Source organism: Rutidosis leptorrhynchoides, chromosome 8, assembly GCF_046630445.1.
Source record: "Rutidosis leptorrhynchoides isolate AG116_Rl617_1_P2 chromosome 8, CSIRO_AGI_Rlap_v1, whole genome shotgun sequence".
Classification (NCBI taxonomy): Eukaryota; Viridiplantae; Streptophyta; class Magnoliopsida; order Asterales; family Asteraceae; genus Rutidosis; species Rutidosis leptorrhynchoides.
Genome location: NC_092340.1, coordinates 33767527 through 33779645, shown reverse-complemented (window position 1 = coordinate 33779645; position 12119 = coordinate 33767527). Strand labels below are relative to the sequence as shown.

Sequence of the window (12119 nt, the reverse complement as noted above, 5' to 3'; positions counted from 1 at the left end):
GCTCCAATGAACGAACAGAACTGTAGCTATAAATAACGGACTCGAATCACAAGGCAGGGGGCTGGTTCCTTTCAGAAAATTACACACATACTATTTTTAGTATATTCGTACGGATCAGTCGCGCTGTCTATACAGCGCCACTCTTACCCTCGCTACCTGAAAGGACCCGTTCATATACATTATAAATGATTCACAATAGTTGATTACATCGCGAGGTATTTGACCTCTATATGATACGTTTTACAAACATTGCATTCGTTTTTAAAAGACAAACTTTCTTTACATCAAAAATTGACGGCATGTATACCATTTCATATTACATCCAACTATAATTGACTTAATATTAATCTTGATGAACTCAACGACTCGAATGCAACGTCTTTCAAAGTATGTCATGAATGACTCCAGGTAATATCTTTAAAATGAGCTAATGCACAGTGGAAGATTTCTTTAATACCTGAGAATAAACATGCTTTAAAGTGTCAACCAAAAGGTTGGTGAGTTCATTAGTTTATCATAATCAATCATTTCCGTAATAGTAATAGACCACAAGATTTCAGTTTTCATAAATATTCGTACACTCGCAAGTGTTTAAAAGTATTCTATAAGTTGTAGGCACCCGGTAACAAGCCTTAACATTCATGTTTTACCCTCTGAAGTACACCAGATCAGGTGTGTTTAAAATAACCTTGAAGTACTAAAGCATCCCGTAGTCAGGATGGGGTTTGTCAGACCCAATAGATCTATCTTTAGGATTCGCGCCTACCGTACATAGACAAGTAGTTTAATGTTACCAAGCGAAGGGTATATTTATTGTTTAAACCCACGTAGAATTAGTTTTAGTACTTGTGCCTATTTCGTAAAGCATTTATAAAACAGCGCATGTATTCTCAGCCCAAAAATATATAATGCAAAAGCATTTAAAAGGGAGCAAATGAAACTCACAATACTGTATTTCGTAGCAATTATGTATATGACGGCACTGAACAAGTGCAGGGTTTGTCTCGGATTCACGAACGTATCAATATTGTGATTAAATATTGCAGGAAAGTACGTACACGCAACGAAAATGATAAACGTTAGGTTGACCTCACGAGCAATACCCTTAACCAATACCCATAACCTCCATAGCTATAACCCATAATTTCCTTAGCTCTATCCCGTTTGAAAACTTATTTTGAAATCGTCTGAGTATAACTCCGTCGTAGTATTTTATGTATACTAATAATATCTTGAAATAATACAAAGAAAATATATATATGTAATTCGATTGAGAGAGTTTAGAGAAATATATTTTCAAGTTTCTATGAAATAATGAAAGCCACTCAATTCTATTTATAATAGATTTTTGAATTATTAAAGTGAATTATTAAAGTATGAATTATTAAAGTGAATTATTAAAGTATAAATTATTAAAGTGAATTATTAAAGTATTAATTATTAAAGTGAATTATTAAAGTGAATTATTAAAGTGAATTATTAAAGTATGAATTATTAAAGTGAATTATTAAAGTAAAAGTAAAGTAAAGGTAAAGTTAAAGTATAGTAAAAGTATAAAACTATATACGTATAATACGCGTATAAATATATATAATATTAATTTAAATTGTTATATATATTTAATAAAATAAAATATAAATATTGTTATCTTTATCATACTGGTTAAGTAATGAGTTGTCAAAAGTGGTTCTAGATATTTATAAAAGATATATACGTTTTAATAATAAAGTTCTTTTTAAACTGAAAACGTTTTTTTTGTACTTTTGAAACTAAATCAAATAAATATGATAATTTTGTTTTCCAAAACTAAATATATTTAAGAATCATTTTGTTAAAAGGTTAAAATAATAGAAATCGTTATATCATAAAACATTTTAGAAAAGTAGAATTATATATATTCATAATAGGTTTCAAGTTTTTAAATTACAGTCTGTTGGCGAAGCATGGGATAAAGTCCAAAGGTTAAATAAACGTATGAAATCATCTTAATGAAAAATGTCGAGTTACTTAACTTGTCGATATCCAACATCTAAGTTATTTACACTCCACGTTCTTATTTTCATATTAAATAAAATGAAAGTTAACATAGTTATCTTATCAAGGTCACGAGGAAAATATTATAAAACATGCCTTGGAAATTAAACAGGAATTTCCACTAACCCTTGTCTAGTTCCCGTTAATTGACACATTTGTTCTTATTTATAAATCACTTTACCATTTTCCGAATGTTGTCAAAAAGAATAGATTTCTTAAATCACAGTGGACCTCATAACATAGGCCCGTAATCATATCATAATGTATCTGATAATTCAATCATTTGATATTATCTCTTAATTCTGTCGATAAATATATCGAAACAAATACGTTTATGTAAAGTATCATATATCTAATACTTTGTTAATATTTTCAGTTAATATTATATATTATATATACATATCTATATACTCATAATTGTTCATGAATTGTCGAACACGGTCAAAGGGTAATTGATTACATGAATGTAGTTCCAAACTTTTTGAGATTCAACATTACAAATTCTGCTTATCGTGTCGGAAACATATAAAGATTAAGTTTAAATTTGGTCGGAAATTTTCGGGTCCTCACAGTACCTACCCGTTAAAGAAATTTTGTCCCGAAATTTGATCGAGGTCGTCATGGCTAATAATAAGAATGTTATTATGACGAATATAAATTGATTCATAGGGTTTTATCATGATTGAGAAATATGGATAAAATAATTCGATTACTCGAAACGTATGAGTGAAGCTATCGTAAAAGAGTGAAATGAGAAAATAGGGATTCGTCTTATCTTTTGACGTCATCACGGTTGATCTCCGGATTAAATAAAATCTTTGTAATCTATATAGGATTTGATTCTTCGGTGTTTAAGGAAATTATGATCCTCTTTGATTTAATACGATGATTCATCTCGATTTTTCTGTCGGATATTTCACTATAAATCCACCTCCTTCGTTTCCTTTTAATTCACACCGTCTATTCTTTCTCCCTCAATTCTTACTTTAAAATTATTCATCAATATGCTTCATCTAGTGCTGATTCTCGATATACTCCTCACTTTCATATCTGTCGTTCTTCTTTTTCATCTACCTCCAAAAGAATCTATTTACTTCTACTATACTCTTAGTTTTATAGTGTTTTTAGTTCTCCCGTGTCTTTATATTGTTATATGCATCGATATATACGGTTTATAGTTTCTGGGTTGTTGTTGGGTTTTATAGCTTCCCTTATATTTCGATGTCCCTGCTTCTGTCTTCTATAATTATTGTCATCCCCAATTAATGCTCTCTTTTATTTGCTGTGATTTATACCCCAATTTCTATTTCGGAGTTTTGTCCTTTCGTTTCTTCTTCTTGCGATTAAGCACCGCTTGTAATGGTCCAGAATTCGCATATATGAATTTCGAAATGAACATTGTTAATGTTCTAAGAAGGAAATTGTAATGGTACGATCTTAACTGGTCAAATTACTAGAATACCTCGGAAAAGGCCGAATCATCAAGAAATATTTTCTTGATATTTTAGAGGTTAAAGAGAATACAAGAGTCGTGTAACATAGCACATGATGATGTTATGATCTGTGAATCATCACGTTCCATTTAGAAACTCAGCATGACTTACTGTAATATAATCACGTTGATCAAGTGTCATTATATTATATTAGTTCATGCTTCAGTTCCCAACACTACTTCAAAAATATTCCTATTTTAAATTCGAAAGTTCAGAATTTAGAAACTAAAATAGTTTCTTTTATGATGTAATACAGACAGCACGAAGAGGTAAATGATTTCAGATAAGAATAATTATGGAAATATCTTCAGAAATATGGAGGATATTTATAATGAAAGTTACGATGATATCTTAAAATTTCTAATATCAGAGGATGATGAAGAATATTGTCCGTAAGGGTTTAGAGTCAGGAGCAAGGTATTTGATAATGACTTCAGCAGACACGGAATCATTTGGATTCTTTGAAGGTAGATTTCGTCCTTGTGATTTATCCACAGCCTTCTTCATAGTTTGCTCAATCCGTATTTTTCAGTACCAAATCTTCTCTTTTTCTGAGCTTTGCCAACACACTACTCTTTATCATCGAACTTTTTACTGTTAAGGTCGTTTATAGTTTTTGCTGCTTCATCAGTATTTTGAGAACTAGTTCGCAGTTTAGGGTGTTTTTCAGAAACTTCACATTCAAAGTATATAAGTCCAGAAGATAGACACATATAATTGTTGGAGTAGACATGCTGTGAGATTTCAAAATACTGATTGCTAATTTTCGATGATTCGTATGGCAATTCTCGTTACAAGATGCAGATGAGTAAATGATGGGGTTTTGATAAATATAAAGATTTTTCGGAAAGTCAAAGATCAATGAAGTTGTTAATAAGTTTACTGCTAATGTAGCGAGATATGAAAGGTTCCCCGGTAATAATGATGAAGGGGTAATCATTATAATAAGGCTTATTCGAATGAACAATTGAAGTTGGTTTGCTGGAGCTGTGACAAAACCGTCTATTTTTAGAAGGGATTAAAAAGTTATTTTAGCTAGTAAATGCCTAAAGGTCTGACATGGATACATGTTAAATTATGACTTTGGTTTCAAGAGTTTTTCAGGTACGTAACTGTGGATAACATGTGGTTGGATCATCATCTCGATTGTTCATTATTTGAAGTGTCTTCAGGTATTTCGAAAGGCTTGAACACAGATTATAATCGTTAATATACATACGATGTTCTAACACAGTTTTGAAGTTAAAGTATAGCTTTGAAAGATGTAAGAATCTAAGAGTGATGATACCGGTTATAACTTGAATTGAATTCAGCGATTTCAAAATCAGAATACGTAATTAGATTTTTGAATGAGTATGGTTGTTTTGATTTCTATAAAAGAAATGTATATTGTTGTGAAAGTAGGGAGTATAATGGATGATTTGCTGAATCAGATTCGAAGAATGTAACATATTAATTGTGAATTTATATATCTCTCGGGTATTACCTACCCGTTAAAAAAATTGTCACAATTAATATTTTGTACAAAAGAATTTTATTACAGTCTTTATGGAAATATATGTGTATATTTCTTCAGATGTAATATAGATTTAATGAGTTAATATTAAATTAAACTCACTTGATTTATGGTTAAGGCTAGGATAGACAATTTCTAAACTTTAGAAATTACATAATCGTTGTAGAATGTTTTCCCAATGAAGTTATGAATTAATACTTCATCGTTGTGGTATTCCTTAGTATCTACAGGGTGTATGACGTCGATGCTCATGGGACAAATTGTGAAGTTGAGGTTTGTGATGCGGTTGTTGTTGGTGGTGGTAATGGTACTGTTGATGTTGTTGATGGTGGTACTGGTTATGTTGCTGGTGCTGCTGCTGGTGTTTGTAACCTTTGCACCATATTCTCCAAAGCCACTACCCGAGCGCGAAGCTCTTTGACTTCTTCTATTACACCGGGGTGATTGTCGGTTCAAACAAGCAGATAAATAAGATCTAGAATTTGGTGTAGTATATAATCATGACGAGATACTCTGGAAATGAGAGAGAAAATGGTGTTTTGGACAGGTTCGCCGGTAAGTGCTTCAAGTTCATTGCCAAGAGGGCAATGTGGTGGATGGAAAGGATCGCCTTCTTCTTGTCTCCAATGATTAAGGAGGCTACGAACCCATCCCCAATTCATCCAGAATAGATGATGGCTGATTAGTTGATCCATTCCAGTCACACTGCTTTCGAAACTTGAGTGGGATTCCATTTCGGAATCCGAGGAAATTGAACTGATGACGAATTCCATTTCGTACGATTTGATAAAGGATTTTTCGATACGAAATGATTTTCCGGCTATCGGGTGGTATTCTAACTACATAGAATATCTATATATATAGATCAAAAGATTTCAAAGATTACGGAGGAATTTACGAAATATGTCAGGCAAAGTTTACGGTAATAGATACGATAAGATATGATTTAGCAGATACGCTAAGATATGAATTTTGTCTATACACTATTCATGCAATCAATGCAGCAAGGCATGTCTAGACTAAGAATGATAAGCAGGTAATTTCCTAAGGATGGTAAGTAGATGATTTCTGACTAAAAATGATAAACAAAACTTTTGACATGCAGACACGGTCGAAGTCCAGACTCACTAATGCATCTTAACAACTATCAGTTAGACACACTAATGCAAGACCTGGTTCGCTAAGACCACCGCTCCGATACCAACTGAAAGGACCCGTTCATATACATTATAAACGATTCACAATAGTTGATTACATCGCGAGGTATTTGACCTCTATATGATACGTTTTACAAACATTGCATTCGTTTTTAAAAGACAAATTTTCTTTACATCAAAAATTGACGGCATGCATACCATTTCATATTACATCCAACTATAATTGACTTAATATTAATCTTGATGAACTCAACGAATTGAATGCAACGTCTTTCAAAGTATGTCATGAATGACTCCAGGTAATATCCTTAAAATGAGCTAATGCATAGCGGAAGATTTCTTTAATACCTGAGAATAAACATGCTTTAAAGTGTCAACCAAAAGGTTGGTGAGTTCATTAGTTTATCATAATCAATCATTTCTGTAATAGTAATAGACCACAAGATTTCATTTTCCATAAATATTCGTACACTCGCAAGTGTTTAAAAGTATTCTATAAGTTGTAGGCACCCGGTAACAAGCCTTAACATTCATGTTTTACCCTCTGAAGTACACCAGATCAGGTGTGTTTAAAATAACCTCGAAGTACTAAAGCATCCCATAGTCAGGATGGGGTTTGTCAGTCCCAATAGATCTATCTTTAGGATTCGCACCTACCGTACATAGACAAGTAGTTTAATGTTACCAAGCTAAGGGTATATTTCTAGTTTAAACCCACGTAGAATTAGTTTTAGTACTTGTGCCAATTTCGTAAAGCATTTATAAAACAGTGCATGTATTCTCAGCCCAAAAATATATAATGCAAATGCATTTAAAAAGGGAGCAAATGAAACTCACAATACTGTATTTCGTAGCAATTATGTATATGACGGCACTGAACAAGTGCAGGGTTTGTCTCGGATTCACGAACGTATCAATATTGTGATTCAATATTGCAGGAAAGTACGTAGACGCAACGAAAATGATAAACGTTAGGTTGACCTCACGAGCAATACCCTCGATCAATACCCATAACCTCCAAAGCTATAACCCATAATTTCCTTAGCTCTATCCCGTTTGAAAACTTATTTTGAATTCGTCTGAGTATAACTCCGTCGTAGTATTTTATGTATACTAATAATATCTTGAAATAATACAAAGAAAATATATATATGTAATTCGATTGAGAGAGTTTAGAGAAATATATTTTCAAGTTTCTATGAAATAATGAAACATATTCAATTCTATTTATAATAGATTTTTGAATTATTAAAGTGAATTATTAAAGTATGAATTATTAAAGTGAACTATTAAAGTATGAATTATTAAAGTGAATTATTAAAGTGAATTATTAAAGTATGAATTATTAAAGTGAATTATTAAAGTGAATTATTAAAGTATGAATTATTAAAGTGAATTATTTAAGTGAATTATTAAAGTATGAATTATTAAAGTGAATTATTAAAGTTAAAGTAAGGTAAAAGTAAAGTAAAGGTAAAGTTAAAGTATAGTAAAAGTATAAAACTATATACATATAATACGCGTATAAATATATAATATTAATTTAAATCGTTATATATATTTAATAAAATAAAATATAAATATCGTTATCTTTATTATATTGGTTAAGTAATGAGTTGTCAAAAGTCTAGATATTTATAAAAGATATATACGTTTTAATAATAAAGTTCTTTTTAAACTGAAAACGTTTTTTTTATACTTTTGAAACTAAATCAAATAAATATGATAATTTTGTTTTCCAAAACTAAATATATTTAAGAATCATTTTGTTAAAAGGTTAAAATAATAGAAATCGTTATATCATAAAACATTTTAGAAAAGTAGAATTATATATATTCATAATAGGTTTCAAGTTTTTAAATTACAGTCTGTTGGTGAAGCATGGGATAAAGTCCAAAGGTTAAATAAACGTATGAAATCATCTTAATGAAAAATGTCGAGTTACTTAACTTGTCGATATCCAACATCTAAGTTATTTACACTCCACGTTCTTATTTTCATATTAAATAAAATGAAAGTTAAGATAGTTATATTATCAAGGTCACGAGGAAAATATTATAAAACATGCCTTGGAAATTAAACAGGAATTTCCACTAACCCTTGTCTAGTTCCTGTTAATTGACACATTTGTTCTTATTTATAAATCACTTTACCATTTTCCGAATGTTGTCAAAAAGAATAGATTTCTTAAATCACAGTGGACCTCATAACATAGGCCCGTAATCATATCATAACGTATCTGATAATTCAATCATTTGATATTATCTCTTAATTCTGTAGATAAATATATCGAAACAAATACGTTCATGTAAAGAATCATATATCTAATACTTTGTTAATGTTTTCAGTTAATATTATATATTATATATACATATCTATATACTCATAATTGTTCGTGAATCGTCGAACACGGTCAAAGGGTAATTGATTACATGAATGTAGTTCCAAACTTTTTGAGATTTAACATTACAAATTCTTCTTATCGTGTCAAAAACATATAAAGGTTAAGTTTAAATTTGGTCGGAAATTTCTGGGTCGTCACACTACCGGACTTATAGCACTTCACTAGACATCCTTGATATACAGGTAACGTTCCTCGAACATAAATCCTACCCTATTGCGCGAGCCATCAAGGACCGAACTACCCGCTGATGGTGGGTCTAACGTTTAACCACCCCTGTTGAGATCATCATCTCGCCAGGGGTTATTCACGATACTCCGGACCGGAGAGTTAAACTCAATTGACCCTTAAATCCCCCCTTATTGATGTCAAGCATGGACCGAACCCGACCCGATTATTCTATACCTGATCAGGATATGAAACTCGATTTTTATCTCAAAAATCAATACTGGCCATGATAGATAATAAACTAGTCCGAAACGGCCCGCGTGTTGCGGCGGGGGCTTTCAGACTGCATATTCATATTTAACGTAGCGTTGTGTATTTACAGAGGGCAAAACGAGCCATGTGTTAAGCGCTGTTTTAGATGTCGTTGTGTTAAGCGTTTTTTAAAAAGTATCTGTTTCGAACGTAGTTATTTTTATTTTGTTCAATAAAGTTTTTCGAGTGTAACGGTGCTGTCGGAAAAATTTAACTCGCGGCGAGCAGAAAGATACGGGATGTCGTTGTGTTAAGCGTTTTTAAAAAGTGTCCGTTTTGAACGTGGTTAGTTTCGTTTTGTTCATAAAATTATTTCGAGTCTGACGCTGCCGTCGAAAAAATTTAACTCGTGGCGAGCGGGAAGATACGGGTTGTCGTTGTGTTTAGCGTTTTTTAAAAATTGTCCGTTTCGCGTATAGTTAGTCCCGTTGAGTTCGTAAGATTCTTTGTAATTAAACGGTGGTCTCGAAAAAATTTAACTCGCACAGAGCGAGAAATAGGGCCCGTTATAAATTCGGGTGGAATTAGTTTCTTTTATTTTAATAAAATTATATATTTACACTTTTAACCCCTGAGAAAGTGTAAACTTAAGGGGTCATTGTGTAAATATAGCCGAAGTTGAGGATCCGTTTGTAATGTGAACGCAAACTCAAAACTACAATCTGATATAACTAAAACTACAAACATTCCCACCACATTTAGTATATAAATATAAGGGTTAATGATGATAGGTATTAAAATGGAAAAAATTATTTCTCCCTCAATCGTTATTACTGTATATGTTAACCGATAGTTAGAGTAAACTAGTTCGGGTTCGGCCCGCGCGATGCGGCGGGGGCTTTCGAACTGCATATTCATATTTAACGTAGCTTTATGTATTTAAAGAAGGGAAAACGACCCATTTGGTAAGCGCTGTTGTAGGTGTCGTCGTCTTTAGTATTTTTTAAAAATTATTCGGTTTCGAACGTAATTAGTTTCATTTTGTTGATAAAAATTTTTCGAGTCTAACGGTGCAGTTGGAAAAAATTAATTCCCGGTGAGCAGGAAGATACGGGCTGTCGTTGTGTTTAGCGTTTTTTAAAAAGTGTCCGTTTCGAACGTGCTTATTTTCATTTTTAAAAAGTGTCCGTTTCAATTGACCTTATCTTTTGCAAGTTACACCGATCGTTGATGTTAAAGCAGAGGGGTACGAAATAGTTATATTTTTATTACGAAATACTATTAAATACGATATAATTTTACACAAGTTATTTATTTATTATTAGAGTGGATATACCTAAACCTTGCTACAACACTATAGGCAGTGTACCTAATCGTACAGTAGTGTAGTTTTTAGTAAGTCCGGTTCGTCCACAGGGAACTAGCCAAGTTTAACGCTATATTTTTAAAACTATATTTGTATGTATATATATATATATATATATATATATATATATATATATATATATATATATATATATATATATATTTATATATATATGTATATGTATATAAGCAGTATTATTATTATTATTATTATAAAGGAGGGGGGGTTTACCGTTTAATGACCGGTTTGTCGATTTTAAAACTTAAGTCACAATTAAAACCTAATGTAAAATATTAAAAATAAATATAACTTAATTTAAAGCGTAAAGTAAATAACGATAATTAAAGTGCGATAATTTAAAGTACGATAAATAAAATGACAATAAATAAAATTGCGATAATTAAAAAGTACGATAATTAAAAGTGCAATAAATAAAATGACAGTAAATAAAAGTGCGATGAAAAAATAAAGGAATTATGCTTATTTAAACTTCCGTAATCATGATGTTTGACGTGTTGATTTTAATTTATTACCATGGGTTAATTGTCCTTTGTCCTGGATTATTCAATATGTCCATCTGGTTTTTGTCCATAACAGTCCATCAGTCATAAATATAAAGTGCGAGTGTCCTCGTCAAATTATCCTTATACCCGAAGTCAAATATTCCAACTAATTGGGGACTTAAACTGTAACAAGGTCTTAATACTTTGTTTAATAATTACACCAGGATATCGACTGCGTGTAACCCAAGGTTTTAATACTTTATTAACAATTATACCAAGTGTCCTTGTATGTAATCCACCCCTGTTTTAATGAGTCCATTGACTATTAATCCATTCCCGTGTTCGGTTAAATGAACGATTATTAGTACTTATAAATATCCCGCCCATCGTGTTCGATCGAGTGTATATGGTTATTTATAGATACTTCAAATTGTAAATCTCTATATTAAATTAACGAACTATCATTCAGTTAAACAAATATAAAGTCCATTAATAGCCCATAGTCCAATTTCCACAAGTGTCGGTCTTTTGTTCAAATCCCAATTATGGTACAAAGCCCAATAACCCCGTCTTAATATTTAGTCCAACATCACGATTACTTCGATTTAAATAAGCATAATAATAACTTAGCTACGACACATTAATTTAAAAAGGTTGAACATAACTTACAATGATTAATAATAGCGTTGCATTACATGGACAGAATTTCGACTTACACACTTACAACATTCGCCACTATAACCTTATTATTATTAAACTTTAATATTAAAATTATAATTAAAATATAAATATAAATATATATATATATATGAGAGTGAGAGAGATTGAATTATATTGTGTATCATTCGTCCGAAAAACACTTCAATTTATAGATGTGGCCAGCATTCTCCTGCCATGCGATCGCATGGATTTAACACTGCCTGGCCATGCGATCGCATGGCCCCCTTGGACAGCTCACATTCACTTGTTTGCTAGTTTGCAGATGGTTTTTAATATATAATATAATATATATATATAATTTTAAAAATTATTTATATATTATATTATATTTATGTGCATAGTTGACTTGTCATTTTAGCTCCGTTGCGTCACGCGTTGAGAGTTGACTCTGGTCCCGGTTCTGGATTTTCGAACGTCCTTGCGTACTATTTAATATCTTGTACTTTGCATTTTGCGGCTCGTACTCTTGTAATTTTAAGACGTTTCTCATCAATAAATTGAACCACTTG

At 31.5% G+C, this 12119-nt stretch overlaps 1 pseudogene; it reads right to left on the bottom strand.

The window, feature by feature from the left end:
* Nucleotides 1–12119, bottom strand: part of LOC139863290 (uncharacterized) — a 158922-nt pseudogene that overhangs the window by 32979 nt on the left and 113824 nt on the right.